Below are 15,959 nucleotides of genomic sequence, written 5' to 3' on the forward strand. Positions count from 1 at the left end.
GTTAGCAGGGATGAGTTAATTAGTTTTAATATGCAGGGCCCAATTATTTCAAAAACATCCTTTAAAAGACGAGGTGGGACACTGTCATGAGGACAGGAAGAGGGTTTCAGATGTTGGACTGTGTCAGACAGGGCTTTCAGGGAGATTTGTTCAAAATTTTTAAAAGAGGCGGAGCAGACAGGGGAGGCAACAAGGTCTGGAGTTGCTGGAGGGAAAGATGATCTGACATCAGAGATCTTATTATTAAAAAAGCTAAGAAATTCTTCACACCGCTCTGCAGAAGGCACAGCACCTGGGTGGTCGCGGGGATTTAAGAGGGAATTAAGGGTGCTAAAGAGAAGCTGGGGTTTATGACTGTTGGCCGACACTAGGTGAGATAAAAACTGACTTTTAGCCTTTTTTACAGCTTTCTGGTATTTGGAAAGGCAATTTTTTAAGATGTCCAAGGAGACCTGAAGTTGATCTTTTTTCCATTTACGCTCAGCGCGTCTACAGGTGCGTCTTAGAGTGCGAGTGGACTCGTTCAGCCATGGCTCTGTCTTTGCCTTAGGACGTTTGGTCTTAAAAGGAGCCACCCTATCCAGTATATCTGTACAAGTTGAATTAAATATGTTCAGTAGCTCTTCGGTACTGGGATTGTTATAGAAGTCACGTGAGTGCAACATGGTTTGGTGAAAACCCTCAGAAAAGCGGGACGCTGGGGCGGTGCGTGGCGCAGTGGGTAGAGCGGCCGCCCCATGTAGAGGCTACAGTCCTCGCCGCAGGCGTCCCCGGTTCGAATCCCGCGTCGGGCAGACCTTTCCTGCGTGTCATTCCCCCCCTCTCTCTGCCTCCCCATTTCCTGTCTATCTCTACTGTCATCACTATCAAATAAAGGCAAAAAAAAAAAAAAAAGCCGAAAAATATACTTTAAAAAAAAAAAAAAAAAAAAAAGAAAAGCGGGACGCTGTTGAGGGATTTATCGCGCGCGCTCGATACACCGGAGCGCATGGTTTAACAAGAGGTGGGGGGACAGTAGCATTAAACATCACAGCAAAGTGGTCGGATATATGAATATCACAAATCTCACTTATATTTACATCCAAGCCAAATGATAGGACAAGGTCCAGCGTGTGCCCTTTGATGTGGGTCGGGCCAAGCACTAGCTGGTTAAGATTAAAAGAGTCTACAAGAAATAGAAAGTCTTTAACCAGTGGTCCCGACTCACAGCATACTAGATGAATGTTGAAATCTCCGACAATCAGAAACTGATCGTGGTCCACCGCCAGTCCAGCCACAAAGTCTGTAAATTCCTGAATAAATTCCTTGTTGAACTGAGGGGGGCGATAGATCAGTGCGCACAGGATGGGCGTGTTGAAATTAATTATGAAACACTGCAATTCAAAGCTGGAGAAGGATGACAGGGGACACAAACAGCACTGGTAGCTTGACTTAAAAACAGATGCTATTCCACCACCGCGACCAGAGACTCGGGGAGAGCTAAAATACATACAGTCAGGAGGGAGCAGCTCAGAGAATTGAAATGACTCGCCAGCTCGAACCCAGGTCTCTGTCAAAAATAAAAAGTCCAGTTTCCGTGACCTAAAGAAATCATTCAGTATAAAAGTCTTGTTTGCTAGGGATCTACAGTTCAAAAGGGCCAGGCGGATAGTCATCCTGTCTGGAGCTATGGAATGTGGACGAAGGTGCCGGAGGTTCCCAGGCTGCACCCCCCGGACAGTGCGACGGCGCACAGGAGGGTGAGAAACCATCACTGGTACTGGAAGAGGGGGACAGTCCAAAGGGCAGTTCGGATGGGAGGATATAGCTGTGATTTTAATTTGCATGGGAGGAGGTGCAGTTAATGGCTGTTGAGTAAGGGAGGCGCTGTGGTGGGAGCCAGAGATCAGAGAGGGGACTATGGACAATAAACAGTTAATTGGGTCTACCTGTTGTACAGCAGGGGAAAGGGCAGCGGGGGAGGGGGCGTGGCTTGTACACAGTCAGAGTGATGTGTGAACCGCATGTCTGATGTTGTCTAACAGCAGCCTGCTGCCTATGGCGTTTGGATGGACTCCATCTGGCTTAAAAAGTGAGGCCCGTTTCCAAAATAAATTAAAATTGTCTATAAAACTGAGGTTATGGATTTTACAGGCAGCCTGCAACCAGGTGTTGAGTTGCAGGGTCCTGCTGAAGCGGTTTATACCCTGGAACTGCACAGGGAGAGGGCCACTGAAGAAGATCGCCTTCCCACAGGCTTTTAGAAGATTAAAAAGTTTGTTAAAATCACTTTTTGTCACCTCGGACTGCTCGCGAGCCGTGTCATTTGAGCCGATGTGGATCAAGACGCGGGTCACAGAGGGAGGGAGTGAACTAAGTACACCAGGGATTTTTTCCAGGAGGACTGGTACAGTGGCACCGGGAAAACTGTGTGTGATTGCATTTGCAAACCGGATACCTCGTGAAATTGAATCACCCACGATTACAGATGTTGGTTGAAACAGGGGTCGAGGAGGTGATGGAGAGGTGTGGACAAGGTGATGTGACGCAGGTGATTGTTGTGCCTGCGACTCCGCGACAGTGTTTCCACTGATGGGAGGGGGAGCGGGTGATTGTTGTGACTGCGACTCCGCGACAGAGTCTCCGCTGGTGGGAGGAGGCTCAGCTACACCTGCGGAGCAAGCCGCAGGTGTAGCTCCCGGAAGAGAGTCGTCCAGCCGGCCAGGGCAGCGGCTCCCGGACCGTCTCAACACCGCCTCCCTCAACAGTTCCCGACGTGCAGCAGAAGTACAGAATAACAACAAGAGGCAAAGCGAATGATTTGTCAGCGCAAAAAACACTTTCCTGATACTTTAATAAAATGCCCAGTCGGGGGTCTCTCATTACTTCCTAGTATTATCGACGTCAATATGTTTCTCGGCGCTGCCTACCTGCAACCTCGACTGTGGGCTTGACACACTCCCACGACACACAAAAAACAAAAGAAATCATTGTAAGAGCTGCAGGAGAGCATTAACACACTCTGTGCCCCACTTGCACTCTCTCGCAGTTGCTTGATCTCTTTCTTTCCCTGTCTCTTTCTCACTCACACACAAAACCTCGTTGACAACTTACCTAGACGTGCATATTTGCAATATTAAGCGCAGCAGGTGGGACCCTAACCCATAAATGATCAATAGCGTTACATGTGAAGACACGTGCATCACTAGGAGAAGCCGAGTGTGAACAGATGCACTTACAGCTGAGCACTGATCACTTAAGACCAGTGACTGCTGTCTGTCTTTCAAAGTGTATGATATGTACAATGGAAATGGGCTGCATCACCAAGCAAATACCAAGAAATGAGCTGCAGTTTGTCTCACAACTTCACTTACAAAATCTGTGTTGGGACTGTACTTGAAAATGCTCAGATGCCGGTGTATGTTTCAAAATAGCTATCAATCAAAAAGGGATTCAACATTTAGACAAATCTTCCAATCATCATGCAGAAGCCCAGCGCCCAGGCCCGCCCACTGCTCCATTCACCTCTTAGCATCCATGTGAGACAAAATCACAGCATTTATCTGATGACCATCCAGTTTCAAAAACTATTCTCTGCCACCCCATTGAAGTCCATGGACACTGAGCTTCAACAGGTTTAATGCACTGAGACGTTATGGTAACGTATGAGAAGAAAATCGCGTCAATCAACCTGCGATACTCGCTTGTTTTAGAGTTGAACATGTTCTAAAGCAGTTTTAGTCAATGAAATGTAAACACAACAGTTCTATGTAACCATTTATTTTTTGACATTTTAGACGAAGCAGAGCTTCCCTTGCAGTCTTAGAGCAATCGTCCCTGCTTAAGACACAGCAGGTCTGAACAGGGTCAAGAACTTGTTTTAACTTCACACAGGAAGGAAGCAAGATGGGCAGACGGTCTTGCTGCATCAACCACTTTGGCTCTGATTGGTCATTATCAGAGCAGGGAGGGGTCCTTCAAGAAAAATAATAGAGTTGAAGTGTCCTTAAAGAGCCCTGGCCATATAGTTGGGTCATTTACATTAGTTCTTCTTCTATGAAGGTTAAATAGAAAATTTAGCTAGGGTGCCCCGCCCAAAAATGTGGGGAAATTTTTTGAGAGCCCTAAATCCAAAATGGCTACCGTCCGCCAAGCTGGAAATTATCTTTTCAATGGTTTGGCCCACAGTGCTGCATAATACATGGTTTCTATGACTATTTGGGTCAAGAAGTTCATTAATGATGTAGATTTATTGATTTGACCTATTTTTGACCTTCAAATTCAAGATGGACGCCAATTTTTGGCCCTTTAACACTAGAACCGCCAACATTCTAATCCCCCTTAAAACGCCACAGCGGTCTCTCAGACCGTCACGTGTAATTACATTGTTTCCAGTCGCAAACAGTTCTGTAAGTGGAAAAAATAAGGTTTAATTTTTAGTAGTGTTAGTCCCTCTTCATATTATGTTGTGTTGGGGTCTTGATTGGATGTGGTTGGGGGATTAGACTGAGTGATGTTACAGCACCGCTTGTTGCTGCACCTACAGCAGACACTTCTGCCTACAGCTGAAAGTGACACATCTGGACACGTGTGCTGCTCTCATGTCAAGAGTCGATGTCGCTGTTCACTGGATTTTTATTTTTTCTAGGCCTGTTTGTTATCAACTCCAGTGTTTTACAGTTGTTCTACCTGGATATTACGTAGTTTAGGCTCCACGCCCACAGAAACCCGTTATTACCGGACTGGACAGCAGCCGAGATAATTAGACTATTATTACGTTATAATTCAATAATCATTATAAACGAGAGTGAGTAGGCTATATATATGGCGCTTTATATCTAACACAGACTAATCATGATCTAGTCTGTCCTGAGCCCACAAAATAAAGTTTGTGAAGTGTCTGTGTAACGGAGCTCCGCGCACCTCCGTTACACAGACAGTCCGCGCATCTCTGTTACATCTGCACGGAGCACACGTCAGCTGACAGCTGACAGATGCGTATATCTGACAGATGCAGCTTACAATGTCCTCATCACTACCTGAGCCAGCATCTGACCCCCCCTCCCTCACGTCCCGAGGAGTCTCCCGGACATATCCTGCATTCTCTGATTTTCCTTTTTCTTTTCTAACCGGCCTGTTTCATAAGCCCGTATACACCCGGTGTCTCGTTCGTGTTCTCTCTCTCTCTCTCTCTCTCTCTCTCTCTCTCTCTCTCTCCTCATATAAAAATAAACATAGCCACATAGGAAAACAATAAGTGAAAAAAAGAAGCGCGATAACGGAAAATGGAAACAATGTAATAATTGCTGTGTGATCACAGCTGGACACAGCGATCTATAACTGCCGTTTATATGCAGCGGTCTGTGGGACCGCTGCTGGCGGTCCGAGGTATAATTGCTCAGAAATCGAGTGTGTTTCATTTTAATAAGTTGTAAGCTTCAGAAACCATTAAACACATATATTTAGGAAAAGTCACGGACTGGAAGACCTGTAGGTTTAATGTAAACAAAGTAATTTACATAAGAAAAACGCAAACGGTCTGTGAGACCGTCTTGGCGGTTCTAGTGTTAAATGGCCATTTTTCTAAATCGTCATAGAGCCTCAATATTAGGCTCAAATGAAAGCTCTGCTCATACTGAGTTCAGTTTAGGACAGTAGAATTACAAGTAGGCCACACAGAAGTCATCTCAAAGGTCAAAAAGATCAAGGTTTGTGGTGAGAAACAAACTTTGCTGATGTTCTTTTCCATTAGTTACCCGAACTGTGTTGGTCAGTGGTCCCATCAATTCATTATGAACCAGGAAATCATTTTACACTTCTCAATAGCATAAAATATCTCTAAAGTTGTCTTCTGCAGTGATTCCCAAATCAGTCAGCCCCAATTCCTCAAAGTGTCTCAGCTAGGAATTTTCCAATGACATTAGCGTGTGGAAACTTAAAGAGTGGGTGAACATGTAAAAAGCCTTTTTGCCATTCATAATGTCATTGTGGAGCTAGGCCTCAGAGGCTGTTTCAACATCTCTGTGTTCAGGATTTAATTGGTGGGTCTGAAATTAGGGCTGCAATATGTAACAACAGTGTAAGTGTATGCTCATGTCATACTATATATTGCAATTAAATGACGTAAGTTAGTAAGTGACTGATTTTGTTGACGGTGCAAATCCATAATATGTCATGCTTGTGTAACATCACCGCTAGCTAATTGCTTTGCATGTAATCATGACAGCTCAATGATAATCCACAACCAGGTAATATTTTATGTGCACCAATAGGTGGTGTGCAGTCACATGATTCCGATGACGCGTAAAGTTCAGATGGAGGGCAGGAAGTGGAGAACGGTGATTGGAAATGAATGGAAAGCGAGTACTTAAAAGCCGGTGCATATTCTCATTTTTCCAGGTCATAGTATTTCAAAGGAGGTTAAATCGAAAGCAACTGGACTTAGTTATTTGCCTAGGAAGACGTTTCACCTCTCACATCCAAGAGGCTTCATCAGTTCATGTACACATCTGACCAGGCTGGGACTGGTCGGACCGGTCCGGCCTAGTTCATAGCATCACCCTTAAGTGTAAATCAACCCCAGCCTGCACATTCAGCTGAATTTGGTACCATTTCTGATTTTTTTTAAAAACATAGGCTAGATGTGTAAAAAGAAGCCAGGCAAGGATGATGATTCGTAATGACTGATTAGAAAAATTAAATAAGTTTGTAGGAGGTGTGTAAATAATCAATAATCAGTATTATTGGCAGTAATAGTGGGTAATAGTGATTTCCTGGTTCATAATGAATTGATGGGACCACTGACCAACACAGTTCAGGTAATTAATGGGAAATAACATCACCAAAGTTTGTTTCTCACCACAAACCTTGATCTTTTTGACCTTTGAGATGACTTCTGGGTGGCCCACTTGTAATTCTAATGTCCTAAACTGAACTGAGTATGAGCAGAGCTTTCATTTGAGCCTAATATTGAGGCTCTATGACGATTTAGAAAAATGGCCATTTAAAGGGCCAAAAATTGGCGTCCATCTTGAATTTGAAGGTCAAAAATAGGTCAAATCAATAAATCTACATCATTTATGAACTTCTTGACCCAAATAGTCATAGAAACCATGAATTATGCAGCACTGTGGGCCAAACCATTGAAAAGCTCATTTCCAGCTTGGCGGACGGTAGCCATTTTGGATTTAGGGCTCTCAAAAAATGTCCCCACATTTTTGGGCGGGGCACCCTAGCTAAATTTTCTATTTAAACCTCATAGATAACCAATCCAGTGAGAAACGAACCTTCGCTCTCCAAGGTCACGGAACTTCTGCAAATAACCCAACTAATAGCTAAGTATCAGATAAATAATGCCTATTTGGAACACTGAAGTGTGGAAATTAATTTTGTCAGGCACAAAAACTAAATAGTGGAGAGTGAAAATGGACATAATTGGTCCTTTTTAAAACCATGGCTGGGTATAGGTGCATTGTTCTTACTGTGTGGAGTAGGAGGACTTTCATCCACATAATCTGGATCTGAGCCCCCGCTCACAGAGGAAAAAGAAAAGAGCCCTTAGAGACAGCATGATCAGAATTGTTGAATAGGATATGAAGCAGGTAAACATCATTGAGGAGGAAGGATTTTAGAAATAATCGGCCCATTAGAGCCAAGTTACACAGTGCCTTTGAGAGGTGAAGGAAATAATTAAGCTCACTGGTAATAGTACAGTATGTTTTATCATGGACAATTGGGCATCACAGCAAATGGGAGCATGATAACTTTGATCCACTCCTTTGAGGATGGCTAAAGACACTCAGGCCTTGTCAACACAGAAACAGAGTATTCCCAAACTCGTCTTTTTTTGTGTTCGTTCTTAAAAAGTTTTCTGTAAACACTGCATTATTTCAAGAAATGTCTGTGAACCACAGAAGACAACTCTAAACAAAAAGGGTGGGATGGCGTTTTCCATGGATGGATGGATAGTTTTAGGGCTTCTTAAACAATGTTCCATGTGGACAAAACAACAAAATGATAATGGATACTCCTAAACCCATGTGGACAGGCCCTCAGGTATAAATATTACCCGCACTGATAGAAGACGTATTAAAGCAGCTACAAGACATCTGGTGAATGTCACTTCGATATCAGCTACATTGAGTGATATAACATGAGCCTATAGAAAACCTTTCGCCAATATGGCTGTATATAAGAGATGGACATTGCCTTGGTTATGTCACTCATAGGTTTCTGAAGTGCTACTTAGAAACTGAAAATAGCCACTCTGCCATTGCCTTCCTGTCAGTCATAGTTAAACTTTAATAAAATATTACCAAGCAAGTTATGTGAAAAGAAAAAAGAAGAAGAAAGAAACCAGTTCCCATACAGTTGTCCTGGAGGAAATTAGCCACATAGACTCTAACTGTAAATTACATGGGAATCTATGGGGATTGAGTTAGTTTGTGCCAAGTCTTCGGCGCTTCAGAATTGGCCTCATTTTCCACCTCAGAGGTTAGCACTTGGTTAAAGCCAGCTAGAATATAATGTGACTCATTCTTAAAAGTCTTTTTTGGACAGAGAGAGTCTGTTACAATTGTGTTTGATTTATGTATTCACTAAAATTTTCATTATTTTATTCCAACATCAGAAAATAATTTGTGACTGTCAAATAATTCGGGAAGTCATGCGTTGTAGACTGTCTTTCAAAACACAAAAGAATCCTGCTTCATGTTGTTTTGTTTTTTTTAAATAGCATCCAAACCCAGATACTGTGGTGTGACAGGTGATATAGTGCAGAATACACACCTGAGAGAAGAATTATTACTTCTGGCATATGTATCACCATGGTCTTATTTGACTTTTGAGATTTTTTTTATTACATCAAAGATTAATATAAAAATGCTGTTCTGTGCCCAAAGTCATTTCTGTGTTTCTTCTACCTTTATCATAGCTCATCCTTTGGTCTCACACAAAGCTTTGACATATAAATGTTATGTGTTTGTTTTATGTGTTTGCTTTGCTTCACTGGGAATCACAGCCCATTTTCTCTCATGGTTTTTTGATTTGCAAGGAAAATTAACTGTGAAATGAACATCTAAGCAGAAAAATAAGGCATCTGTGATAAATCATCTATTTGTCGCGTCCTTGTGTCAATGTCACTCTGTCGCACCACTGTAACCCCCCCCACACACACACACACACACATTTGTCATACTGTCAGAGAGCACATGTGTGTTTATGATGTAGCTCTATAGAGGAACAGTGAGACAAACATGGTGAACAAGGTAATTATGGAAATGTCACAAAGATGACATGCAATTATAAAGGTGTCTGCCCGTGTGCGCCTGTGCATGTGTGAGTGTGTGAGCTTCTGTGTGTGAGAATATGTTTTGGGTACAGAGAGGAGGGGGGGGGGTAGTGCAACTGACTCCTAACAACACGTGACGTTGTTGCTGCACATAATATACCAGAAGAGGGGCGGAGAAACAGGAGGAATTAAGAGAAAGAGATCAAAAGAAGGATGAAACGGAAGAAGGACATGACAGACAGGAAGATGTCCGCCAGAATTATTTCCGTGTTAATCTATCTGGAGGCCGTTCGCGCATAATAAAAACCAGCCTTTAATTTCCTTCTTTCTCTGCCTGACACTCACTGACACGCAAACAATTAATCGGCGAGGCTGTGGCTGAAATCAAGTGGTTGCCGTGTATAGTCTTATGAAAGGAAATGTGACAACAGCAACACTCATGTTCATAAATAGAGCTGATAATAACTGCCGCTGTGCAGCAATTGATGAATTAAATGAGAAAAGGTGATTAAGAAGTAAAGACAGAGAAATTCTAATTATATTTTTTTTCTCCAATATGAGCGAATCACAAAGTGTTTGAGTCTGTGTATTTGTCACGTAGTTGACAGTTACTGTAACTCTGGGAATAGCTTTGTGCACACTTAAAAATGCTGGGTTATTTTCATAACCCAACTGCTGGGCAGCTGTGGATTTTGAGCTGATTGGGTTGTTTTTATCCAAGGTTGGGTTAAATATTTTGACCCAACAGATTGGGTTGATTTTCCTGCCCTGAGATTATCCAAGGTTGGGTTAGGCCTAAATATTTTAACCCAACAGTTGGGTTGATTTTCCCGCCCTGAGATTTCGACAGTTGGGATTTCGACAGTTGAAAGTACACCTCACTATCCAGCTTCAGACCACAGAAAACACTGTAAATGGTAAGTAAAACTTAAATTATTAGCCTACAGGTTTGGTAGTTTAATGTGGTAGCCAAATAGTTGTGTCTTAGTGTTACTTAAAAACTTCCCCTCACTCTGGACTAGGCGTTTTTTTCCGAGTTGCTTGCTTGCTCGCTAGCTAATTATTTTCAACTGATAAAATGGTTTCCATCGCAGCAGCAGCAGTTGTCAGGGCCGTGAAGGAGAGGAAATAAATGACAGGAGTTTTAACGGACAGGAGGACTGTGGTGAGTTGGGAAGTGGGTGTTACCCGATAATATAATACATCCATGGTGTTAGCAGCGGATGCTAACCGCTAGCGCTAGGCGAAGTTAGCATCGAGCTAGCTGAACTTTTCTTTGCAGTGCTGCTGCTGCCCAGAGAAAGAGAGACATGCTAGCAGCACTGGCTAACATCCAGGATAGCTGGTGGGGCTATTAGCTCTCCTACTCTGCTGCACATAGCTGTCCATCAAAGTCTGAGTGTAGGGATATTTTTCTGTTAGCTGTGTGTGTGTATTCAGTTGTGATAACATTAATGTGTGCTGAACCGTTAGTCGTTAAAAAACCGTCTTTGGTCGTTAGTGGGGCAGCAGCAGGGGGGGGGGGTTAACGCACGTCGCCATAGTGACTGGCAGCAGTGAGTCAGGAAGGAGGGTGAGTGCCTTATTTAGTGCTTTTTGGTGATATTTTGAGATGTATAACATTATTGCGGTCTTTCTTTTCTCTGGCCATAGTGAGAAGTGCTTGCAAATGATGTGGCCTTGTCTCATGGACACTCCAGGCATGGTGAGTTTACATCTACAATGTTTGTTTGTTGCCCTGTCTAAAATTCATATATTTTATTTCGACTTCTGGCTAAAAATCAAGGAATCCCTCATCCCAAAATTCATATAGGACCCTGTTTAAAAATTAATGGAATAAATAAATAAATATTTTGAAAACATTATTGTAAAAATAGAGTTCATGATTTGATTCTACCATATGGGCTTCAACAGGATGGGTATTTGAAGGGTTAAATGCAGAGATGCATACCGGTAGTTCATTAGCTGTGCACATTCAGCTAATTTGATTAAAATAAGGACAGGAACATAAATATCAGTGGTAAAAGATAAAAGCATTTAATAGTTAATGGTACTCTAAGTTCATAGTTACAAACAGTTCAAGTTAATAACTTCTGTTAAAATACAGTAGTTAAAAACAAGTTCATAGATATTAACGTTTCATTATAACGTACCCAGGTGCCTACCCAGTGTACAGATATTATAGCTACCTGGGATGGCTGTTACATGTGCCTAACACCCCCTCCCCACCCTCCCCTTTTTTTGCTCAGGATTTTGCAGCGATACAGCCAGTGTTCTGAAAGAATGTCTGAGAAATGGATCCCGGAGTTGGCTGAGAAGATCATTCGTATGGCCAGGAAGGAGAAGACTGGAGACCCTCTTGCAAACATCGATTCACTCTCAGCAGGTATTCACATAGAGCTGGTGCAACATGTGGCTCTCAACTTTGTAGAAGTCAGCAGTGTGAGTTTGAGATCACTGGGCATTACCTGTAGAGTTGAACCTAACCTGGTGTACAAACTAATTTTTGAATCTTGTTTTTTTTTTTCTTTATTCTTCAGCCTGGAACAAACATGGTGCAGTACCTGGCGACCGCAAGCAGTAGCGCAGAATACCTGTATGTCCCCATGCTAGGGAGAAGCATCACTGGGATAGCCTTGGAGCACCCATCTCTATCGGGTGCGGTGGATGGGGTATAGTTGTTACTGATATAATTTGCCAAAATATGTAGACTGAACATGTGAAGGGGGCAAAAAGATAGATGCACTTTGTTTTTTTCTTTTCCTTTCCTTTTTTAATATGCAAGTTATTGTATGTTTAGCACTTAAAATCAATGCACTTAGCATTAATTTTATGATCCAGCAATGTTAAAAATGTATTCCACTGTTTTAAAGTGAATTTCATCTGAACTTGAAATTTCCTTTTACTTGTATGGTAATAAAATAATGAGCATTATGTACTTGTTTCATTGAATCATTTCAGGTTTAATAACAAATTCATTGTGCAATGCTAAGGTTAATGTTCATTAATTATTGCTAATTTTGTTCTCAAACCAACATTTCCATTTTAACCCACTTCTTTGGTAACATTCACCTAACAACATGGTTGTGTTTTAGCCCATTTATTAGTTAATATTTAACCCAACAGTTTTGTCTCGGCTATATTGTAAATGAGGTTGCTCCTCAATATATTTCTGAGTTTAAATAAAGGTTATAATAAAAATAATAATTGGTTCTATTTTAGCCCATTTATTGGATAACATTAACCCAACAGCAGAGTTGTTTTTAACCCATTTTTGGGTATACAGTCTCAACCCAACATGCTGGGTTAAGCCCATAACCCAACCCTGTTGGTCTAAAACAACCCAGCGTTGGCCAGGTCCAAAAATGGACCAGCGTTGGGTTGGGCGTTAACCCAACTTGGGTTATTTTCAACCCAACATTTTTAAGTGTGTGTCTAACAAGTTTTCAGACAGAAAATGGAAGTGTTTTTATGAAGTCATATTGAAGTTCAGAAAATACTTTTTCTTTTGTGTCCAGAGAGAGCCACTAAAAACTGGTTTTATTGGAAAATATTGTCAATTTTTATAACTTTAAACTTGACAAACCTGAGGTGGAGAAAGTGTTTATATCAGTCTGTGGCATCATAAATGTTATGTTTTCCCATTTAACTTGCTTGGACCAAAGTCTCACAGACATTTCATATTCCTGAAAAGTGATGCATTGTGGGTAAGGCTGTTATGAGGGGATAACACTGGCATTTTATGAATATCAGATGGCAGCCAATCAATGTCTGCCGTGTCTGATATGATGGAGATGACTACAGCTAGCCAATATATTTTAATATATTTTATTTTCATATCAGATCATTGAGCAGAGAAATCATTTATTGAGGCGCAGGAGGATTTTACCAAACACACTGCAGTAAAATGACCTGACTCTGCTTAGAGAGGAGTCTCGCCAACCAAAGAGAACTTCACTTTCACACCTCATCAGGAGTTACCTTGCGTCTGAAAAACAAAATTCACAACTGGAATTTGTCAGTAATAGAAAAAGAAGTGTGGGGATACAGAAGAAGGCAGCAGTAAATACTGTATATCTTTGTTCAGTGAATTATTAAAGTTATTCAATAAATACTGTGGTGGATTTACTGCTACAGTACTGTACACCCCCGCAGTTCTGTAGTTCCCCGACATGAGAAATTGTTCCGCCGGCGTGATTTGCACTGACACAGGAAGAGCAGTGAACGGAGACACTGGGAGTTTCCGCTACAAACAAGCTTAAAATATAGACTTATTTAATTTTTTTTCGGAACAATTTCTCATGTCGGGGCTTCAATACAAGAGGGACATTACAGACGAGCAGCATGGAGGTGTTTGGATGTTTTTTGGTGTGTCTTTTTGGACGAAGAAAAGTGGTATCCATTGACAACCATTATATGGACAAATACTGCTGCACGGACCCCCCTGTAACTCAGAGAAGGAACGGAGGACTCTGAAAATTCTCACAGCTCTTAGTCGACATGAGGGTGAGTAGATAATGAGTGAAATTTGAATTTTGGGTGAACTATCCCTTTAACTCAAACAGTCAAATCCTGCTTAAACACAGCTATAATAATAGTAATCATATCATTAACCAGTTATTGTTTATGCATTTAAATCAAGAAGTTTGTTTTTGTTTTAGTGATCTTTATTACTTTGTGTGTTTTTGTGATTATTGTCATTGATGGTTGCTGCTCTTGTTTGATCATATGCACTGATTTTAGATGTGAATGATAACAATCAAATAAATCAGCTTGCAGTTCAGGAAGCGCTTCTGCAACTCTTCTTGACCGCTCCAAATAAAGTGGAAATGTTTTGACCTGGTGATGGCACTGGAGGAAATGTTGGAGCAATGACCTGAGCTACAATTCATCCTCTGGGGACAACACCAGTCTGTAAATGTCACCATAAAAGGTCACTAGAAGAAAAATCAGGAGGACATTTAAAATACGTTGTTTGCAAAACCCAAATATGTTCTTACATGTCAAGAAAGGGGGTTGTCATGGATGAAAAGCGATCTGCGTACCAGTCTGACCTTACAGCTCCCTTGTTCATGCTTTTCCAACTATTACTGACTTCACAAGAGGAGAGGACTTTGTAGAGCGATAAACAATGAAACATTTAAATGCAAGTTGGAAATTTGGCGGCAGTGACATCGAAGTCGGGCAGCTGTTGATCATTTACTATTGATGAACATCTTTTTTTGTTTGTTTCTAGTGGTTGTATTTAGGCTTCAAAAGTTACTTAACAGTGGAGGATTTTTGATTATTGCTTCATAAAAGTAAATACATATTTATATTTAGTTGTTTGATGATAATCCAAAAGCAATTTTAAAATTCCCATTGTTTCTTGTTTTATTATCAAGATACTAAGTTCACAGCTGGCTACAAAAAGAAGTCATTTCTGCAGCTCTTTGAAGGACTGGAAATCAAATATCCTCAGGTTGGACAAAAGCTTACAGCTTCCCTTTAGGTACTGGGAGACAATAATGAAATGAGAAATCTGTTGCTAATTTCAACCATTCAACCACTTAATTTCTCAAAATCTTTTTGCATTGAAAAGTTATCAAAGCTTTTCAAAAAGGAGGGAAGTTGCAAGCTTTTCTAATTGGCAAAACACAACTCTGGCAAGACCTCTCCATCTCTCTCTCTGTCCTCCTCCTCCCAGTCTTTCCTTTCCCACCGTCTCCCTTCCTTTGCTGTCTCTCCGTCTATCTTTTGCTCTCTCTACATCTTGTTAATTTCAGGGACATGAAAGGTTCTCTTCAGAACAAAGTCACTCTTTTGTTTCCTCACATCAAAGGTTCAAATTTTCCTTTTAAGCCACATGATGACCGACTTTTAAAAGAGAGAGAGAAAGGTGGTTCGACACAGGGAATAGATCAGAAACAATGCTCCCTCTCCTCTCCACCTCTTTTCCTCTTCATTTTCACTTTCCGGCATCATGAGGAGCTATGTAACGTCAACCTCAAATTAGCTGGGTATGCAAGCGAGAAAGAGATGGAGAGGAAGACGTAGTGTTCATGCCTCACAGTGTGATCACGGTGCACTCACCAGCATGTAGGTGTGGAGAACTTGCTTGAGCGTCACTTGCTATCATCTTGAGTTTTCCTTTTCAAAGCCTTTAAGTGTTTGATGTGTGTCAAGAGAAATGACTGTATGTGATGCATGCGTCTGATGACAGTGTTTCATAAGCTCTGCTGGTCTCCCACATTACACGGTGATGGAGTCCATACATCCAATTAAAGTCAAGCAGGATACAAAGACCCCAGGGTCAGGTTGTGTATGTAATCTTGAATGTAGAAGAGCGATACTAGAAATAAAAGCTACTATTCCACAAACTGTTTTTTAAAGAAAATAAAAAATAAAACCTAGTCACTTATTTTTTCTTCAGATCACCTCCTCAAATATTTCACCCATATTTAAGTAGATCTAGGATCAACTAGAGCAGGGCTATTTGACTGACGGCCCCTATAGGCCAGAATCGGCCCATCAGTCAAGTCAGACCGAGCCAAATAGTTTTGACAGAAGAAATGTTTGACCGTCCAATAAACTGTTCATGCTTTCTGCCATCCCCTACAATATGAACCTTGGCGTTGACCAATAGAATAAGAGAGTGCTCTAACACGTTGTTTACACACAGTGAACATGTGCTTCATATGCGCAATGCATG

This window comes from Trachurus japonicus, chromosome 22, assembly GCF_045865225.1.
Source record: "Trachurus japonicus isolate A0001 chromosome 22, Traja_1.0".
NCBI lineage: Eukaryota > Metazoa > Chordata > Actinopteri > Carangiformes > Carangidae > Trachurus > Trachurus japonicus.